The 21,378-nt window shown below is 48.5% G+C and overlaps 1 protein-coding gene across 4 annotated transcripts in view; it reads left to right on the top strand.

The window, feature by feature from the left end:
* Positions 1 to 17,693: 17,693 nt before the first annotated feature.
* The window catches only part of gdpd5b (glycerophosphodiester phosphodiesterase domain containing 5b), a 256,227-nt gene continuing 252,542 nt past the window's right edge, over positions 17,694 to 21,378 (top strand). For 2 of the 4 annotated variants that reach the window (XM_038818004.1, XM_038818002.1), the window contains exon 1: positions 17,695 to 18,297. The gene's annotated coding sequence lies outside the window, so the exon portion shown is untranslated. Of the gene's footprint in view, positions 18,298 to 18,362; positions 18,508 to 21,378 lie in introns of those variants that run through there. The other 2 variants (XM_038818005.1, XM_038818003.1) reach the window with 2 other exon arrangements.

Here is a 21,378-nt window from a genome sequence, read left to right as displayed (position 1 = left end):
GGCTGTACCGACACTCCGAATCAGCACTCTACCTAGGCCCCCGCCCCCTCCCTACCTCCAGTAACCCCACCCAACATTTTGGACACTAAGGGGCAATTTAACATCGCCAATCCACCTAACCTGCACATCTTTGGACTGTGGAAGGAAACCCACGCACACACGGGGAGAACGTGCAAACTCCACACAGACAGTGACCCGAGGCCGGAATCGAACCCGGGTCCCTGGCGCTGTGAGGCAGCAGTGCTAACTGCTGATTAAGAATGGAAAACATACAGGCAGGAAAAGGAATCTAGTCTGTAAGGGGCTCAGGTGGCAACTGGGCAATAATTGAAGGGCAGAAGTAAGATGTGGGCCAATGGTGACGTTGGGTTATCGTCACTGGGCTAATAATCCAGAGTCCCTGGATCATACTCTGGAGACACCGGTTCAAATCCCACCACAGCAGCTGGTGGAATTGAATAAATCAGGAATTACAAAGCTGCCTCATTAATAGTGATGATGAAACGATTATTTTTCTATTGCTTAAAAACCGTGCCCTATGGAGCAGGAAATCCATCATCCTTACCCAGCCTGGCTAACATGCTCCAGTTCGTGGGCAATTAGGGATAGCCACCAAATTCTGGCCTCGCCTTATCTCATGAAAGGAACAAGGGGAAAATAGGAATCAAAACGTGGAACTTGCCTCTCTATAGCATCGTTCACCCCCTCCTCGGCTGTTTTACACCCTTTCTTGGTTTTTTTTTAAGGTGCAGTTACCGTAGAAAACATGGCAGCCGTTTTCTGCACAGCACAATCCCACAAACCAGCTGTTCTTTTCACTGTAATCGATGTTGATTCAGGGATGAGTCCCCGTACCAGCCTCCCCGGACAGGCCCCGGACTAGGGGCTTTTCACAGTAACTTCATTGAAGCCTACTCGTGACAATAAGCGATTTTCATTTCATTTTCAGGAGGGTGGGGAGAACTGCCCCCGGCTGTCCTTCACAAAGGAGGCACGCTGAGAGGAATGATCTCGCGGACCTTTCGGAGACAATGGGAGAGGGAGGGGAACATCCAAAGAATTGGGGGGGGGGGTAGAATTGGAAACATGACAAGCTGGCATAGCCCAGAACATTCCAGCCAACTCAACAGAGCCCAGCAAGGTAGGAAAAGGGTCAACTGCAAAGCGGAGGGCATACACCAACCCCCGCCCCACCACACCCACAGGAAAGGGTGCCCACCTCAAGCAACAACTCTCTGTCAACCCATCCCTCAGTAAGGATTACACTTGGCGGTGTTTGATTAGCTTGGTGCTTGAGAATAATTAACACCTGTGATCTGACCCACCACGTGGACCTTGTATTCCAGTGGCCTGGTTTAGTGGATTAGAGGGAAATAATTACATTCTCTAACAGTCATTAGTTAGTGAGGTAAAGATTACCCAGGGGAGATGACTTAATCCAACTGACCAAGGACTCCAGTAAAAACAATTCCTCGACCGTCAAAGGTCACTGTCCAGCAGTGAAGGGATCTTAAAAGTGTCGGCAATGCTGTATGATTGAACCTCGTTCCAGCTGAAAGTTCGAAAAGACCTGTTTGAACTCATGCGATGAACAGAGTTCCCTCCCCAATCCCACATCCATCACAGTACAGAGGCTAAATAGGTCTTTAATAATAATGAATGAAATGAAATGAAAATGCTTATTGTCACAAGTAGGCTTCGAATGAAGTTACTGTGAAAAGCCCCTAGTCGCCACACCACCTGTTCAGGGAGGCTGGGGCGGGAATTGAACCGAGCTGCTGGCCTGCCTTGGACTGCTTTCAAAGCCAGCGATTTAGCCCTGTGCTAAACCAGCCCCAGTTGCTTAATCGCTTATTGTCACAAGTTGGCTTCAATTAAGTTACTGTGAAAAGCCCCTAGTCGTCACATTCCGGCGCCTGTTCGGGGAGGCCCGGACGGGAATTGAACCCTCGCTGCTGGCATTGTTCTGCATTATAAGCCAGCTGTTCAGCCCACTGTGCTAAACCAGCCGCTTTACTCAGAAAGTGACAACACCCAGGAAACACTTCTTTAAAAACCCATTCGTTGTGTGTGGGCGTCGCTGGCTCGGCCAGCTCTTGTTGCCCATCTCTGATTGTCCTTCAGAAGGTGGTAATGACCGCTTTCGTGACCCGCTGCAGTCCCTGAAGTAAGGGTATACCCACCGTACTGTTAGGGAGGGAGTTCCAGGATTTGGACCCAGTGGCAGTGAAGGACCGGCGATATATTTCCAAGTCAGGATGGTGAGGGACTTGGAGGGGAACCTCCAGGTGGTGGGGTTCCCAGGCATCTGCTGCTCTTGACCGTTTAGGTGGTAAAGGTTTGGAAGGTGCTGGCTAAGGAACCTCGGCAAGTTGCTGCAGTGCATCTTGTAGATCGTACACATGGCTGCTACTGTGCGTCAGTGGTGGAGGGAGTGAACGATTAAGGTGGTGGATCGGGTGCCAATCGAGTGGGGCTGCTTTATCCTGGATGGTGTTGAGCTACTTGAGTGTTGGAGCTGCATTCATCCAGGCAAGTGGAGAGTATTCCATCACACTCCTGGCTTGTAGATGGTGGACAGGCTTTGGGGAGTCAGGAGGTGAGTGACCCGCCGCAGGATTCCTAGCCTCTGACCTCCTCCTGTAGCCACAGTATTTCAATGGCTCACGCAGGATCTACCGTTTTGAGCCTGGATGACTCTTTGTCAAAGCAAGAGAAAACTGGAATTAAAGTCTGACCCCATTTCCAGTTCCCTTTAGCTTTGACAAAGAGTCATCCGGACTCGAAACGTTAGTTCCCTTCTCTCTCCACAGACGCTGTCGGACTTGCTGAAATGGTCCACCATTTTCTGTTTCTGTTTCAGATTCCAGCATCCTCAATAGTTTGCTTTGATTTACACTCAGGATCTACTCCTTGTTTTGATGTTGGACCCTCCTGTTGAGATCTTTGTCACCTCAGCAAGTTGGTTTGATTGAAATGCAACATCTGGTGCTTAATCTCCACGCAGGAAAGCAATCTAATCATTTATATATACGGCCTTTCATGACCTCAGGACCAATCTTTCCTCTGATTTCCATTAGCTGTGCATGGTCCAGTTGTTACTCTGCGTGGTCCCTTTAAGGTTGATGCACGGCCATGAAAGCACACATCTTAAAGGGACCTCTGCTTGTGCTGAGCCGTTTGCCCAATGTCCAGAACATGTGTCATTTTTGTACGGTGCTGTGTCTGTTTCAGGGGAACATTCTCAACCAATAGAATATTTATTTAAAGTATAGTCGCAGTTATCACGTTGGCACTGGTTAGCACTGCGCCAGGGACAAGGGTTCAATTCCGACTTTGTGTAACTGTGTGCAGTCTGCACGTTCTCCCCGTGCCTGTGTGGGTTTCCTCCGGGTGCTCCGGTTTCCTCCCACTGTCCAAAGATGTGCAGATTAGGTGGATGTGGTGAACACCACTTGTGGTGTATTATATGTATTACGGCACTGCCCGTATATTAGAGGTACGACGGTAAATCCCTGCCTGCTGGCTCCGCCCAGCAGGTGGCGTATAAAAGTGTGTGCTCTCCGGCGCTGCAGCCATTCTGGTTCCAGCTACAGGAGGCACAACATCTTGTTCAATAAAGCCTCGATTGTTCCACCATTCTCATCTCGTGGTAATTGACGGCGCATCAGTGGATTGGCCACGCTAAATTGCCCATAGTGCCCAAAAAGGATAGGTGAGGTTACAGGGACAGGATGGGGGAGTGGGCTCAGGTAGGGTGCTCTTTCAGAGGGTTGGTACAGACCTGATGGGCCGAATGGCCTCATTCTACACTGTAGGGATTCTATGATTATAATGTAAGAAACGTGGCAGGCACTTTGTGCACAGCAAGATCCCAAAGCAGCAGAGTGTGACAATGTCCAGATGATCCATTATTTAGTGTGGTCATTCAGGGTAAGTGTCAGCCGGGACATGCAGATAATCTGCCTGCTACCCTCCACGATGGTCGGCTGTGGGATCTTTCATATCCACCCGAGAGGGGAGATGGTTTAATTAGTCACCTAAAGGATGGCATCATCCCTCGTGCAGCACTCCCTCAGTCCTGCAGTTTTTAAGCATTGCCCCTTCCACACCAGAGTGTGACATTATTAGCTCAGAGATGTTTCTTGGTTGCTGAACTGTCAGGTCTCGCAATTCAGTGGCATCTTTCCCCAGCTATCTTGCCTCGTTCCTGTTTCTAAGGAGGCCGGATCTCGCTGAGGTGGTATCTGAATGAGCCCTGGTAACATCCACTGAGGGGCCACTCTTGGCTCTGGTGCCAGTAGTCACGGACGGTGCTCATTGATCCCACAGGAGCCCTGGCAGTGAGTAGTGCATTAAACACAGTGCCCACAAGGTGGCAGCATCAGCGAGCAACGACCTTCAGTGTCATGAACAGCCGATGAAGCCAACATGATAAAGAGATTGTCCTTGACTTTCTATCGCAGCTTTCATAGCATCATAGAAATCATGGAGGGAGGCCTTTCAGCTCATTGTGTGTTTGCTGACTGACCAGTAGCCCTCCAGCCTAATTTCACTCTCCCCAGCCCTGTAAGTTACAGCCTCTTCATGTCCCAATCTTTGTTCTCACTGGAACGACGGAGGTTGAGGGCCGACCTGATAGAGGTCTACAAAATTATGAGGGGCATAGACAGAGTGGGTAGTCAGAGTCTTTTTCCTAGGGTAGAGGGGTCAATTACTAAGGGGCATCGGTTTAAGGTGCGAGGGGCAAGGTTTAGAGGGGATGTACGAGGCAAGTGTTTTACACAGAGGGTAGTGGGTGCCTGGAACTCGCTACCGGAGGAGGTGGTGGAAACAGGGACGATAGTGACATTTAAGGGGCATCTTGACAAATACATGAATAGGATGGGAATAGAGGGATACGGACCCCGGAAGTGTAGAAGATTTTAGTTCAGACAGGCAGCATGGTCGGCACAGGCTTGGAGGGTCGAAGGCCCAGTTCCTGTGCTGTACTTTTCTTTGTACTTTGTTCTTTGTCTGTCCAAGTCATTCTTAAATGTGACGGGGGTTTCTACCTCTTGTCATCCTCTCAATGAGATCCACACCCACACCACCCCCTGGATGGAAACTTTCCTTTCAAATCCCCTCTAAACCTGCAATGCTAACCTGAGTTTTTACCCCTGGAGCTGTTGGGTGAATTGGACATTCTGAATTCTCCCTCTGTGTACCCGAACAGGCGCCGGAATGTGGCGACTGGGGGCTTTTCCCAGTAACTTCATTGCAGTGTCAATGTAAGCCTACTTCTGGGTGGGGCACACGGCGCAGTGGGTTAGCCCTGTTGCCTCATGGCACTGACCTGGGTTCGAATCCCGGCTCTGGGTCACTGTCTATGTGGAGTTTGCACATTCTCCCCGTGTCTGCGTGGGTTTCACCCCCACAACCCAAAGATGCGCAGGGTAGTTGGATTGGCCACGCTAAATTGTCCTTTTAATTGGGAAAAGAAATAATTGGGTAGTCTAAATTTTTAACCAAGAAAATGTAAGCCTACTTGTGATACTAATAAAGATTATTATTATTATTATTACTAGGCTCTCCTCTGTCCCCTCTCCTCCGCCCTCACATCTCCCCCACAGGGTGTTGAATGGAACTGCCCCGCGCAACTCCAGCTGTGGGCTAGCGAGTGTTTTAAAACCGTTCTGGTGGAACCTCCCAGTTATTATATTGTATGCCTCGGAAAATATCCCACAAACTGTCTTGCCTTCACGACCTCTGGGCCTCCCAAAGCATTTACAGCCGACAAGACACATTTTGATGTGTTAATTACCTGTTGGTTTTTCATTACACCAAGCAAACTGCTCGGACGTGCCCACTGTTATCACAAAGGGTTCTGTCAACTGCAGCTGGCTACTGTCTTCTTCTGAAGTGTGAGCTCACCCAGCAGTCACTATCTTTGACGATATTTGGAAATATTGCCAACGTGGTTACAGTTCTTTCTTAAGTGTTGGGAGCAATTTGGTGTGGCTTAATCAAGATGAACCGCACAGAAAGCATGATATTGGATTAATGAATGTTCTGCTCCAGACAGCTAGGCCCCTAACCCAGGCTGGCACTCCAGGCCAATGATGAGGGAGTACTTCACTGTCAGAGGGAGCTCCCTGACTGTCTTCTTGGGTAAAGATCTCATGGCCCCACATAACGAGCTGAAGACGAATTCTCCGCCATATTCGGGCCAATATTTATCAACATCACTCCATCAGATTATCAAGTCATTTTCAAATTGTACTTTGTGGGACCTTGCCTAAATTATAAGAGGGGGGTATTTGCATCTCTTTCACGCTCTTGGTGGAGTGGATGAAAGTCACAAGGACCATAGGTTGCTTCCCCCTTTTGAGGGGGGAGAGCTGACTGGTAATGATTTAACCTGAAGGTCACCACATCTCAGGCGAGGGGCAAGGTTGAGAAGGCGGGGAGGGAGCCCTTCATGAACAACGCCAGCCGGTCACGGGAATTGAACCCCCACTGCTGGGGTTGCTCCGCGTCACAAACCAACCGTCCAGCCAACTGAGCTGAACCGACCTTGACCAAGATGCCTGGGAAAACTTCCCTGTTCTTCCTTAATATAGTGTCAAGTTAATGCCTTAAATTAGCAGCAAGAAGGACATTTGACATGAAGACATGTTCCATCTTGGTTTTTTCAAACCTCAGAATGTGCTAGTTCTACCCATGGTGGAGAACAAGAGGTGGAATGTGTTACTTTAAGCAATGGCAACTTATATTTATGTAGATGTGCTTTTAATGTAGATAAATGCCCTCAGGTGCTTCAGACGAGCTTTATCAAATCAAACTTAACACTCAAACAATGTATCACGACCAAAGGTTTGGTCAAAGGTGTAGATTTTAAGGAATTTTTTGAAGAAGGAGAGAGAGACCAGAGGCCGGGCCTAGTCCTGGGGTCAGCAGCCTGCTTCGCCTGAAGAGACATTTTTTAAAGAAATGCTGACAATGTAAACAAATGGGAGTCGCAATATGGAAATTGGACACTTTCTGAACCAAATCATTAACGAATTGCCACGTGTCTCTGATTGAATGCATAACCTGTTTATAAAAAAAATAAAGCCAAGGTATTGATTTCACACCTTAATAGAATAAAATTAAAATCGGATAGGATTGGATTTGTTTATTGTCATGTGTACCGAGGTACAGTGAAAAGTGTTTTTCTGTGAGCAGCTCAACAGATCATTCAGTACATGGGAATAAAAGGGAATAAAAGAAAATACATAATAGGGCAACACAAGGTATACAATGTAACTACGTAACTACGTAAAATATACCTAATTCTGAATTTTCACGCTTTTCACTTTTATTTAACCATAATTTGGCGGAAAAGTCATCTTTGAAGCAAACTCTAACTTGAGGCGTGTAGAATGAAGACAATATTTTCCGCTGTTGATTCTTGTGATTGAAAAAAGCTTCTAATTTCACATTCAGAATAATGTATCAACTCTACTACCTTAGAACGATAATGGGCACATACGTCCATTAAACCTGTTCTTCAAACCAAAGGCGTTATCTCTTACTGTGGTTTAGCTAGAGCACTTAAACATGTTTATTCAGGGTGCAGTGGTGCTTTTTCACTGAAGTAATCATTTGAAGCCATAAAACGCAGCATAATGATTTTAGCCCTTTATCACCTCAATAAAAAACACAGCTCTCAACTGTCTCGACTTAATGTTTTGCCGGCTTTTATTCATGTTAATGCGATCAAACGGGAAAAGATTGGGAGGTGGGAAGGAGGCATTGAATGGTCACATGTGCCTCTGGGAGCACGGACCCTATGCTCATGCAAAAGGTGGAACAATTCAGGTGAAGTGGCCAGAATTGGAGGAGTGCAGAGATCTATAATAATAATCATCTTTATTACAGTATTGTCACGAGTCGACTTAAATTAACACTGCAATGAAGTTACAGTGAAAAGCCCCCAGTCGCCACATTCCGGGTACTAAAAGGGAGAATTCAGAATGTCCAATTCACTAAACAAGCACGTCTTTAAGGACTTGTGGGAGGAAACCGGAGCACCCGGAGGAAACCCACGCAGACACGGAGAGAATGTGCAGACTCCGCACAGACAGTGACCCAAGCCGGGGATTGAACCTGGGACCCTGGTGCTGTGAAGCAACCGTGCTAGCCACTGTGCTACCATGCCGCCGGAGGGCTGTAAGGCTGTGGAGGAGGTTTGGGGAACGGAGGGATATGAAAACAAGGATGAGAATTGGAAAGTCGAGGCAATACCAGATTGGGAGCCAATGTGGGTCAGGGAGCACAATAATGCCCAAGGCAAGAAGCGACCCAGAAATCTTTTTTTTTTAATATAAATTTAGAAAAGCCAATTATTTTTTTCAATTAAGGGGCAATTTAGCGTGGCCAATCCACCTAACCTGCACATCCTTGGGTTGTGGAGGCGAAACCCACGCAAACACAGGGAGAACGTACGAACTCCACACGGACAGTGACCCGGGACTGGGATCGAACCCGGGTCCTCAGCGCCGTGAGGCAGCAGTGCTAACCACTGCGCCACCGTGCCGCCCCTTCCAGAAATCTTTTATTCACCTCTGGGAAGTACCCAAAGAAAATGCAACACAGTCTGGCTTGGTCAGAGATCTAAGGAATTACACCGATTGGACAACTAAAGATTCCTCCCAATAACACCTGCCAATTGCTACTCCGTACGATTAGTTCTAGCTGGCAGGTTTATTGAGAGCGAGGTACAAGTTTCCAGAACTGATTCAAGGACTGACCTCAAAGTGAGCTGCTCTGATCTGTCTCCACATCATTGGAAATGGAATCACAAGAATTAGCACAGTTCAGAGGTCTGGGTAGCTGTGCTGTGAGACACAGCGCAGATTGACCTTCACGTTTCTGATTTACAAAAACCAACCTCGAGTGCTGCTGTCTGGGTCACGTCCCTTCACCCCAGGACGACCCACTGAAAGAACATTCTACATAGGCTCCCTAACTCTAACCCTGTAACCCTGCACGTTGACACTACGGCAGAATTTATCATGGCCAATCCACACAACTTGCATGTCTTTGGGCTGTGGGAGGAAACCGGAGCCCCCGGAAGAAAGTTTCAGCCGGGGGCTCAGTGGGTGGCCTACTCGTTTCCAATTCTGAAGGTTTATGAGTTCGACTCCCCACTCCGGGTGCTTGACCCCACACCCCACTGACACCCCCGATACAGTACTGAGGGAGTGCAGCACTGTCAGAGGTGCTGAGATTCGCACCGCAACCTGCCAGCTCTCATAAACGGTCGGTGTTGCCATTTCAAAGAACAGCAAGGAAGCTCTCCCGCTGTCCCAACGACCCTCAACCTGTCAGCCAACACAATCCAAACAGATTATCTGACTTGCCCCATTGCTCTTTGTGGGATCTTGCTGTGCAGGTTAACATTAATCAGTGAGAATGGAGAGATTAAGAATGAAAGAGCAGTGCGGCTAATTGATGAGCTTGACTAAAGAGCTGCCTCACGCTCAATAGGCCTGGTTTTGTGTTGGGTCAATGTGGAACCTGCTCCCACAAGGAGTTGAGGTCAATGCCCATGACCTCTGTGGTGATATGCATCACTGTAAATACACAAGGGGTTAATGTAAATACACTACAACTAAGTAAACACTAGAGGGAGCACCAGAGACATCATGACACACAGACATGAAGCTAATGAACACATGGAATAGGACACGACCAATGGGCAGTCAAGACACCCAGAGGTAACACTACCATAAGTGGGCAACCTATATAAAAGGACAGGGCACACATGCTCTGTCTCTTTCCACAGGCAACACTCAGAGATACAGGGGCAGATCAGAAGCATCACACCCACCGCATGGTTTAGAGCAGACTGGTTAGTTAGACTGAGTTACTATTACGGGAAGCAAGATTAACAGGAGAGTCGAACTCAAGCAGGAGAATTGTTAACTGTTCAATAAATGTGTTAAACCTATCTACAAGACTGAACCTTCCTTTGTCAGAGCATTCATCAGGGAAGCAGCTTATGCTACATGAAGAAGCATAACACAACAACCTCTATTTAAGGAAGGATGTAGATGCATTGGAAGCAGTTCAGAGAAGGTTTACCTGACTAATAGCTGGAATGGGTGGGTTGTGTTCTGAGGAAAGATTGGACAGGCGAGGCTTGTAGCCGCTGGAGTTTAGAAGATTACCCATAGATTCCCTACTGTGTAAAAGGAGGCCATTTAGCTCATTGAGTCTGCACCAACCCTCTGAAAATGTGGATAGGCTGCCTCACCCTAACCCTGCACGTTGACACTAAGGGACAATTTATCATGGCCAATCCACATAACTTGCACGTCTTTGGGAGGAAACCGGAGCACCCGGAGGAAACCCACAAAGGCACGGGGAAAGCGTGCAGACTCCACACAGACAGTGACCCAAGACCGGAATTGAACCCGGGTCCCTGGATCTGTGAGGCAGCAGCGCTAACCACTGTGCTACCGTGCCACCCCAAAAGAGGCGACTTGATTGAAACATATACGCTCCTGAGGGATCTTGACAGGGTGGGTGTGGAGAGGATATTTCCTCTTGTGGGGGAATCTAGAATGAGGGGTTACTGTTTAAAAATAAGGGGTCGGGGAACTGGAGGGGCCTGGTGCGGGGTGGGGAGGAGCATCGAGTGTCGCTTTATGTGGATGACCTGTTGCTGTATGTGGCGGACCCGGTGGGGGGAATGCCGGAGGTGATGAGGATTCTCAGTGAATTTGGGGGCTTTTCTGGGTATAAGCTCAACCTGGGTAAGAGTGAGATGTTCGTGGTGCACCCGGGGGATCAGGAGGAGGGGATTGGTAGGCTCCCACTGAAGCAGGCAGGGGGGGAGCGTTAGGTATCTGGGAGTCCAGGTGGCTAGGAGCTGGGGGGCCCTGCACAAGCTTAACCTCACTAGGCTGGTGGAGCAAATGGAGGAGTTTAAAAGGTGGGATATGCTACCGCTGTTGCTGGCGGGTAGGGTGCAGTCAGTCAAGATGACGGTGCTCCCGAGGTTTTTGTTCCTGTTCCAGTGCCTCCCCATCCTTATCCCGAAGGCCTTTTTTAGGAGGGTCAACAGGAGTATTACGGGGTTTGTATGGGCACACGGGACCCCGAGGATGAGAAGGGTGTTTTTGGAGCGGGGCAGGGATAGGGGGGAGCTGGCGCTGCCCAACCTGTGTGGGTATTACTGGGCTGCCAACTCAGCAATGGTGCGTAAGTGGGTAATGGACGGGGAGGGGGCAGCATGGAAGAGGATGGAGATGGCATCCTGTGTGAATACAGGCCTGGAGGTGCTGGTAACGGCGCCGTTGCTGCTCCCTCCAACAAGGTATACTATGAGTCCGGTGGTGGTGGCTACCCTGAAAATTTGGGGGCAATGGAGACGGCATGGGGGGAGGTGGGGGGCTCGATGGAGTCCCCGATACGGGGGAATCACCGGTTTGTCCCAGAGAGCGTTGATGGGGGGTTTCTTAGCTGGCACAGGGCAGGTATAAGGAGGTTGAGGGACCTGTTTGTAGATGGGAGGTTTGCGAGCCTGGGGGAGTTAGAGGGAAGTTTGGGCTCCCCCCGGGGAACATGTTTAGGTACATGCAGGTTAGGGCGTTTGCCAGGCGGCAAATTTCGGGGTTCCCTGTGTTGCCCCCGCGGGGGGGGGGGGGGGGGGGGGGGGGGGGGTTCGGGGCGGAGTGCTCTCGGGGGTGTGGGTTGGAGGAGGGAAGATTTCGGACTTGTACCATGTTATGCAGGAGGTGGATGAGGCCTCGGTGGAGGAGCTGAAAGGTAAATGGGAGGAGGAGCTGGGTGAGGAGATTGAGGAGGGGACGTGGGCGGATGCCCTGGAAAGGCTGAACTCCTCCTCTTCTTGTGCGAGGCTTAGTCTCATACAGTTCAAGGTGCTGCATAGGGCTCATATGACTGGGTCGAGGATGAGCAGGTTCTTTGGGGGCGAGGACAGGTGTGCTAGGTGCTCGGGGAGTCCAGCGAACCATGCCCATATGTTCTGGGCATGCCCAGCGTTGGGGGACTTTTGGAAGGGGGTAGCGAGGACGGTGTCGAGGGTGGTGGGATCCAAGGTTGAGCCAGGCTGGGGACTCGCGATATTTGGGGTAGCAGTGGAGCCGGGAGTGCAGGAGGCGAAAGAGGCCGGTGTTCTGGCCTTTGCATCCCTAGTAGCCCGGCGTAGGATTTTGCTTCAGTGGAAGGATGCGAGGCCCCCAAGCGTGGAGGCCTGGATCAATGACATGGCGGGATTCATTAAGTTGGAGGGTGATATTCGCCCTGAGTGGGTCGGTGGCAGCCTTTCCTGGACTTCCTGGCGGAATGGTAGGGAAATAGGCCGGCAGCAGCAGCAACCTGGGGGGGGGGGGGTTTGGTTCGGGGGGAGGGAGAATTGTGTACAGGGGTTTGTTCGATGTGGCGGGTGTTATTTCTCTCCTTTTTGTTGTTTTCTTCTGTTTGTTTTTGTAGTTCGGGGGGGGGGGGGGGGTTTGTTCTTTGGTTTTTACTATGGTTGTTTGGTTAATATTGTTTTGTTGTTTATATTTTGTGAAAATCTTAATAAAAATTATTTAAAAAATAAAAATAAGGAGTCAGCCATTTAAAACGGAGACTGGGCGATAAGCAATGGTCAGCAAAACGGTGATAGGTTACCGGGGAATAGGTGGACTGCAAACTTGAGGTTACTATCAGTCCAGCTATAATCTTATTAAATGACGGACTCGGCCAAGGGAGCTGATTGGACTCCTTTTGCTCCTTGTTTGTTTGTTCATATGTCGTGGATAAGCACGAACGAGGCAGTAGTAGAAATAGATGCTGAAGAGGAGAAGGGTTGGTGTGCAGCTCAATCATTGTCAGAAAGGTGTTCGTTCCTCATGTTGCCCCATTGTTCTGCAAGAGAATATTGAGCGAGTGACACTGAGTGACAGTGTAAGCTTTGAACAAGAGTGAGCATCAAAGAGATAGTGAGAGACAGCGTCGTGTCTGACAAATCTGTTACAGTTCTTTGAGGAGGTAACAAGGAAGTTAGACAAAGAAGAACCAGTGGACGTGATTTATTTAGCTTTCCAGAAGGCCTTGGACAAGGTGCCGCATAGGAGACTGTTAAATAAGTTAAAAGCCCATGGTGTTAAGGGTAAGATTCGGGCATGGATAGAGGATTGGCTGACTGGCAGAAGGCAGAGAGGTGTCTTTTTCAGGATGGCAGCCGGCGACTAGTGGTGTGCCTCAGTGGTCTGTGCTAGGACCACAACTTTTCACAATATATATACTGGCACACTGGGCTAAATCACTGGCTTTGAAAGCAGACCAAGGCAGGCCAGCAGTATGGTTCGATTCCCGTAACAGCCTCCCCGAACAGGTGCCGGAATGTGGCGACTAGGGGCTTTTCACAGTAACTTCATTGAAGCCTACTTGTGACAATAAGCAATTTTTATTTTTCATTTTTTTAATGATCTGGAAGAAGGTACTGAAGGCACTGTTGCTAAGTTTTCAGATGATACAAAGATCTGTAGAGGGACAGGTAGTATTGAGGAAGCAAGGGGGCTGCAGAAGGACTTGGACAAGCTAGGAGAGTGGGCAATGAAGTGGCAAATGAAATACAATGTGGAAAAGTGTGAGTTTATGCACTTTGGAAGGAGAAATTTAGGCATAGACTATTTTCTAAATGGGGAAATGCTTAGGAAATCAGAAGCACAAAGGGACTCGGGAGTCCTTGTTCACAATTTTCTTCAAGTTAACATGCAGGTTCAGTCGGCAGTGAAGAAGGCAAATGCAATGTTCGCTTCATGTCAAGAAGGCTAGAATAGAAGACAAGGGATGTACTTCTGAGGCTGTATAAGGCTCTGGCCAGACCCCAGTTGGGGTATTGTGAGCAGTTTTGGGTCTGTATCTCAGGAGGGATGTGCTGGGTCCAGAGGAGGTTCACACGAATGATCCCTGGAATGAAGAGCTTGTCGTATGAGGAATGGTTGAGGACTCTGGGTCTGTACTCGTTGGAGTTTAGGAGGATGAGAGGGGATCTTATTGAAACTTACAGGATACTGCGAGGCCTGGATAGAGTGGACATGGAGAGGATGTTTCCACTTGTAGGAAAAACTAGAACCAGAGGAAACCATCTCAGACTAAAGGGACGATCCTTTAAAACAGAGATGAGGAAGAATTTCTTCAGCCAGAGGGTGGTAAATCTGTGGAACTCTTTGCCGCAGAAGGCTGTGGAGGCCAAATCACTGAGTGTCTTTAAGACAGCGATAGATAGGTTCTTGATTAATAAGGGAATCAGAGGTTATGGGGAGAAGGCAGGGGAATGGGGATGAGAAAATATCAGCCATGACTAAATGGCAGAGCAGACTCGATGGGCCAAGTGACCTAATTCTGCTCCTTTGTCTTATGGTCTTATGGACTAACTGAGAATGAGGGATAGAGAATAAAAAAGGTTGAGAGAATGACAGAAAGAATAGAAAGAGGGAATTAGTAGCAGAGATTGAGAGAGAATGAAAGAAGGAATGGAAAGTAAAGATTAAAAATGACTCAACGGAGAGAAAAACTAAAAACACATGATGGCGATGTATCCATTCCAGGTATCAATTGAGTTCCTATGTGATGCACTGTTCCAATAATGGGCGGTAGAATTTTCCACTCTGATTGTCACAGATTTCTGATCTGTTAACCATCATGCCCAGTTTATTGTTTCTTCTCTTGTCATAATTATCCAGCAGAGAAACAACAATATCACAACATTAACATCAAAAAATGTTATCAACTATCCATTCATATGTGGTATCCAATTTGTTTCTGTCTGAGGAACAGGAGGTGGCCATTCAGCCCACCAAGCCTGTCATTCATTATGATCTGATCAGACACTTCAATGACTTTTACACCCACTATCCCCATAACCCTTTACATTATTGTTTTTTTTTAAATTTAGTGTACCCAATTCATTGTTTCCAATTAAGGGGCAATTTAGCGTGGCCAATCCACCTAGCCTGCACATCTCTGGGTTGTGGGGGGTGAAACCCATGCAAACACGGGGAGAATGTGCAAACTCCACATGGACAATGACCCAGAGCCGGGATCGAACCTGGGACCTCGACACCGTGAGGCATCAGGGCTAACCCACTGTGCCACCGTGCTGCCCGACATTATTGTTAATCAGATCTATCAATCTCTGCTTTAAACATACTCAGTCAATGAGCTTCTACAGCCCTCTGAGATGGAAAATTAAAAATTTTTTTTTTAAGAGTACCCAGTTCATTTTTTTCCCAATTAAGGGGCAATTTAGCGTGGCCAATTTACCCACGCAGAGAATGTGCAAACTCCAGACGGACAGTGATCTGGGGCTGGGATCGAACCCGGGCAGCAGTGCTAACCACTGTGTCACCGTGCCATAGCCTCGCCCCTCCCTACCTCTGCAATCTCCTCCGAGAGGTCTGAGCTCCTCCCATTGTGACTTCCTGCGCACCTCCGATTTTAATCACTCCATCATTTTTTTTTTTTTTAATTTAGAGTACCCAATTATTTTTTCCAATTAAGGGGCAATTTAGCATGGCCAATCCACCTACCCTGCACATTTTTGGGTTGTGGGGGCGAAACCCACGCAGACACGGGGAGAATGTGCAAACTCCACACGGACAGTGACCCAGAGCCGGGATCGAACCTGGGACCTCAGCGCCGTGAGGCAGCTATGCTAACCACTAGGCCACCGTGCTGCCCTTAATCACTCCATCATTGACAGCCATGACAACTGCCTTCAACTTCAACAAGGGGCTGGTTTAGCTCACTGGGCTAAATCGCTGGCTTTTAAACCAGACCAAGCAGGCCAGCAGCACGGTTCAATTCCCGTACCAGCCTCCCCGGACAAGTGCCGGAATGTGGTGACTAGGGGCTTTTCACAGTAACTTCATTGAAGCCTACTTGTGACAATAAGCGATTTTCATTCTCAACTTCCAAAGCTCTGGATTTCCCTCTCTGCCTCACTTTCCCCCTTCCAGTCTCCGTAAAACCTGCCTTTCTGACCAGGTTTTTGGTCACCTGCCCCAATATCACCATATGTGGCTCATTGCTCAATAACACTGCCAAGGAACAATGCAGGCTGGGAGGCTACAATGCGGAACGTCCTCACTCTCTCCACAAGCATAATCCCCAACCTTCCTGTCGCTTGCCATTTTAACTCAGCGTCTTGCTCTCAGGCCTACCTGCCTCCCCTTGGCCTGCTGCAATGCTCCGACAATGCAAACTGGAAGAACAACACCTCATCTTCCGATTCGGCATGTCACAGCCTTCTGCACTCAACACTGAGTTTGACACAGGGGGCCTGTGACCTCCCCCCCACCCTCCATCTTGACCCCACATTTTGATTCCCGTTTCTTTGGTTTCTTCGAATGCAACCACCCCCTCCCCACCTCTCCTACCCCAACCCCACCCTCTCCACAGGGCCATCTGTCACTCGTTTTTCAGTTTTGCTTCCACTGACCTTTATTCGCCCAGTGACACATTCTACAACTAAAACAGGAAATGCTGGACAATCTCACCAGATCTGACAACATCTGTGAAGACAGAATGGAGCTAAAGTTTCCAGTCTGGATAACTCTTTGTCAAAGCTACACATTCTACAATCTTGCCTTTATGCCACTATCAGCACCTTAACACTCCCTTTTTCTGGTGTCCAAGGCATCTTTGTTAATCTCTCCTTAGCTCCGATCATCCCTGGCCTTCTGTTCTATCTCATCTCCTCCGCTTCCCCCCGCCCTCAACTCTATAAACCATCACATTGCGGTGAAGTATACTGTATTGTAATTCACACTGTATTGCATTGCATTATATTATGTCCTTGTGGGCTCTGTATTTGAGCCGTTGCGCAGCTCTGCCCATAGGGGGAGATGAGGAGCTTGTACAGGGCTCCACCCTGGGCTCCGCCCATGGCCCCTCCCACTACCGGAAGTATAATGTGCTGCAGCCGTGAGCCTGCTCTCAGTTCCTCTGGTCGCAGGCAGGCTCAGTTGTAAGACTATTAAAACCACAGTTTATTTCCAATCGTGTCTCTAGTGAATTGATGGTCACATCACACATTTCCACCCTTCTTCAGTTCTGAAGAAGTCACATCGGACTCGAAACGCTGGCCGGAATTTACCGGCTGTGCACGCCGGCGGGATATTCCGATCCCACTGACGGCGCGTGGGTTTCCCCGGTGATTATGGGCACAGTCAATGGGCAATCCCGTTGCGCCTCGGCTGCCGAAGAACACGCGGGGGGGGGGGGGGGGGGTTGGTCGGTAAATCACTAACTCTGTTCCTCTCTCCGCATATGCTGCCCAACCTGCTGAGATTATCCAGCACTTTCTCATTCATGTCAGCAATATGGTTCATTGCGTTGCCCACATGAAATGACAATCGCTTATTGTCACAAGTAGGCTTCAAATGAAGTTACCGTGAAAAGCCCCTAGTCGCCACATTCCGGCGCCTGTTCGGGGAGGCTGGTATGGGAATTGAACCGTGCTGCTGGCCTGCTTTCAAAGCCAGCGATTTAGCCCTGTGCTAAACCAGCCCCTATGTAATTGGGAGTGTGTGTTGTGTTTGTAGGTAATGTGTTTTCCCCTTTAAAGACGTAGGGAAAGGTTTCAGGGGCGTGTGTGAGGGGCGGGGAATTAACCGATCCCACCTCCTTCTCTCCCTCCCTTCCTCCTGGATCCTCGCCTTGCAAATTGCTTTGGGGAGAGAGAGGGAAGGAAGGAAGGAGGAAGTGTAGAACAGAGAGAGCTGGCAACCTCGAGACATCGGTTTACAATTACAACCAGTTAAACAAAGCCAGCAGCAAGCAACAGAGTGAAATTGACAGAGAGCGAGAGTGAAATTGACCTCGCAATAACCTGGGGATTTACAACTGAACCAAGTCTGAATTGGTTTATTCCTTTTTTTTTGAACATAGAAAGCACAGAAGCTCCCGTGGGTTAGTTTGTTTGAAGCTGTGAGGCCAGTTTCAATCGTCCTGGAAGCTACAAGACACACTCACACACAGACAGACAGACACCGAGCAACTCTTGTAGCCTTATTGATAAAGGACCTTTTTTGCGGCGATTTGCAACCTTGCCCAGCAGATGTGAGAAACAGGACTGGCCACAACCTCTGAGCGTCCCCCAGCTCTCCCTCCCTTCCAATCTTTTGAGAAATAAGTCAGAAAAGGTCTCCCCAGCCCTCACCTCCGCCCCAGAGTTTTCTAAACAGAGGGCGGCGTTCGGATTTGTGTCAGAAACAATCCCCCCACCCAGTGGTTAAGAATAAATCCGAGGTAAGTTTATTATTTCTCCCTGACGATTGTGTGTGTTGTGTTTCTGCGGGTGACCTGGGGGCTGGTTAAAGATCATTTTTGTTCGATGGGCCCCACTTGCTGTTGTTGTGTCTATTTATATTTCTCGGTTTTGTAATTAATGTAATAATTAGAGAATCGTTTCGATTTCTGTACTGGATTATTTTCGCTGATTGTGGGGGCCTTTGTCAGGTTTGCTTTTCAATCCCTCAACATGTGTATTTATTTGGCCTTTGATCTCTAATGCCTATGTATAGCTTTATGTCATTTATTTTTATGCGATGTCTTTATTTCCTATGTAGTAAGCGGTTGTGGATTTAGAGGGATCCGTCAGTTGACCTAGTTTCCTGTTGATTGCACAGTGACCTCCTGGAGTAGTATTGTATACTGTGTGTGTGTGTGTGAGAGAGAGAGAGGGAATGAACTAGGACTAGTGCTGGGGAAGAGGAGGCGGAGGAAACGCACCTTGCAAAGGTTTCCAGGCAGGGATTGGCAAGGAATGGGTAAAGACATCCCCTGCCTGCTTCTTCCTTGAAACAGTTTGTCTGGGCTGTGGAGCGTGGGTCCCTTACTGGTTTATCATTGCAATCAATGTTGCCTGTTCTGGGCCAGTGACGTTTTAAAATAACACATTAGAGTTCCCAATTATTTTATTTTTCCAAATGAAGGGGCAAAATAATGTGGCCAATCCACCTAACCTGTACACCTTTGGGTTGTGGGGGTAAAACCCGCACAGACATGGGGAGAATATACAAACTGCACACGGACAGTGACCCAGAGCCGGGATCGAACCCAATCTCGCTGTGCTAACCACTGTGCCACCGTGCCACCCAGGCCAGTAACATTTGCTGATCAACCCCCCCCCCCCCCTTCAGCCTCCAGTTTGCAGCTTCTCAAACTTTCCCCTCCAACTGAGAAATTGTTTCAAAACATTTTACACCTTTTTCCTGAAATCCACTATTCCTTAATCTCTATCTCCCCCCCCCCCCCCCCATTAATTTGTCATCATGCCCCACTGCTTTGCCCATGGTAACCCCTTCCTGTCATCATCTACCCACCCTCCCTCCCCCATTGTATTTTCTGGTGCTCCACTCCTTTGGCCCCCAGTGTCCCACTTTTACCATCTCCTTCCCACCCCCTCTTTGTTTCCTGTCCACTCTGTTTCACCCCTTTTATTTGCTACATGGGTGGGGGCGTGGGTTAAGACCGGTTTCCTGGGTCGCTGCTAGCTGCTCTCTACTCCTCCAGGGTACAAATCCCACCATGGCAGTTAGTGGAATTTAGATTCAATTCATAAAAATCTGGAATAGAAAAAGCTCAGCCATCGATTGGCATAAAACCCGTCTTATCTGCCATCCTTACCCTGACTCCAGTCACACAGCAATGTGGCTGACTCTTAATTACTGTTGAAGGCAATTCAGGATGGGGACGACAAAATGACAGCTTTGCCGATGAAGACCACATCCCATGGACAAAATTCTAAAAAACCCGTGTCACATCCTGAAGCAATTCCTGTTTTAAAAAAATGTATTTACGGGATGTGGGTGTCACCGGTCAGGCCAGCATTCATTGCCCATCCCTAATTGCCCTTGAGAAGGAGTTAGTGTGCTGCCGGCTTGAACCGCTGCAGTCCATGTGGTGTAGCTACACCTACAGTGCTGTTAGGGAAGGAGTTCCAGGATTTTGATGCAGCGAGAGTGAAGGTATGGCCGACATATTTCCAAGTCCGGGTGGTGAGTGACTTGGTGGGGAACTTTTAGGTGGTGGGGTTCCCAGGTATCTGCTGCCCTTGTCCTTATAGATGGTCGCGGTCGTGAGTTTGGAAGGTGCTGTCTAAGGTGCCTTGGCGAGTTGCTGCAGTGCATCTTGTAGATGGTACACACGGCTGCTACTGTATGTTGGTGGTGGAGGGAGTGAATGTTTGTGGAAGGGGGAGCCAATCAAGCGGGGCTGCTTTATCCTGGATGGTGTTGAGCTTCTTGAGTGTTGTTGGAGCTGCGCTCATCCAGGCAAGTGGCGAGTATTCCATCACACTCCTGACTTGTGCCTTGTAGATGGTGGCCAGGTTTTTGGGGGTCAGGACATGAGTTACTCACCCACAAAACACTGAACCTCTGATCTGCTCTGGTAACCACGGTATTTATATGGCTAGTCTTGCTCAGTTTCTGATCAATGGTAACCCCCAGGATGTTGATAGTGGAGGAATCAGTAATGGCAATGCTATTAAACGTCCAGCGGTGGTGTTTCAATTCTCTCTTGTTTGAGATGGTCATTGCCTGGCACTTGTGTGGTACGAATGTAACTTGCCACTTCAGCCCAAGCTTTCAATTCTTGGGTAGTGTTGACTTTAGGGAAAATTAAATCTGAGTGACATCAGCTTTTGTGTTTTATGGTGAGGTCTACAATTGCAATGAAGGATTTGTGCCTCAGGGAAAACAGATGTGTGGTTTTACTTGTTTAATGCAACAGCAAATTGCAGAGATAAACAATGAGCCTATTGGTATCAAAGGAGACAACCCCTACCTGCAATGTGGTTAACTTTATGTTGAAAACCGGTTTAAATCAAGATGGAATGAATGCAAGTCACTGACAGCAAATCGGCTTGAAGAGCCGATAATTTCTTCAGTCTTTTCCTCCCCCCTCCAAACCTTGTGAGATTCCACAATGCACCGATATCTCTGCTTTTCTTCAATTCTGGCCTCATGCGTGACCCTGATTTTAATCAATCCACCATTAGTGGTCGTACCTTCAGATGTCGAGGCCCCAAACTGCGGAATGTCCTCCCTAAACCTTATTACCTGTCATCCTTCGTGATGCTCTGGAAACCCTTCCTCTAATTGAACAGAAAAACATACATTTATATCGTGCTTTTTGCAACTGCCAAACATCCCACTGTGATTTTCAGCCAATGAAAAGCGTTTGATGCGTTACCGCGGTTGCAATGTAGAAAACGTGGAAGCCGATTCATGCATGGCAAGATCCCAGAGTGGCAAAGTGGTAATGATCAGGTGCTGACTGGGGGATGAACATTGGGGCGCATTCCCTTGCTCATTGAAATAGCGC

Source organism: Scyliorhinus canicula, chromosome 14 (assembly GCF_902713615.1).
Source record: "Scyliorhinus canicula chromosome 14, sScyCan1.1, whole genome shotgun sequence".
Taxonomy (NCBI): Eukaryota; Metazoa; Chordata; class Chondrichthyes; order Carcharhiniformes; family Scyliorhinidae; genus Scyliorhinus; species Scyliorhinus canicula.
This window is presented reverse-complemented; position numbering and strand designations above follow the sequence as displayed.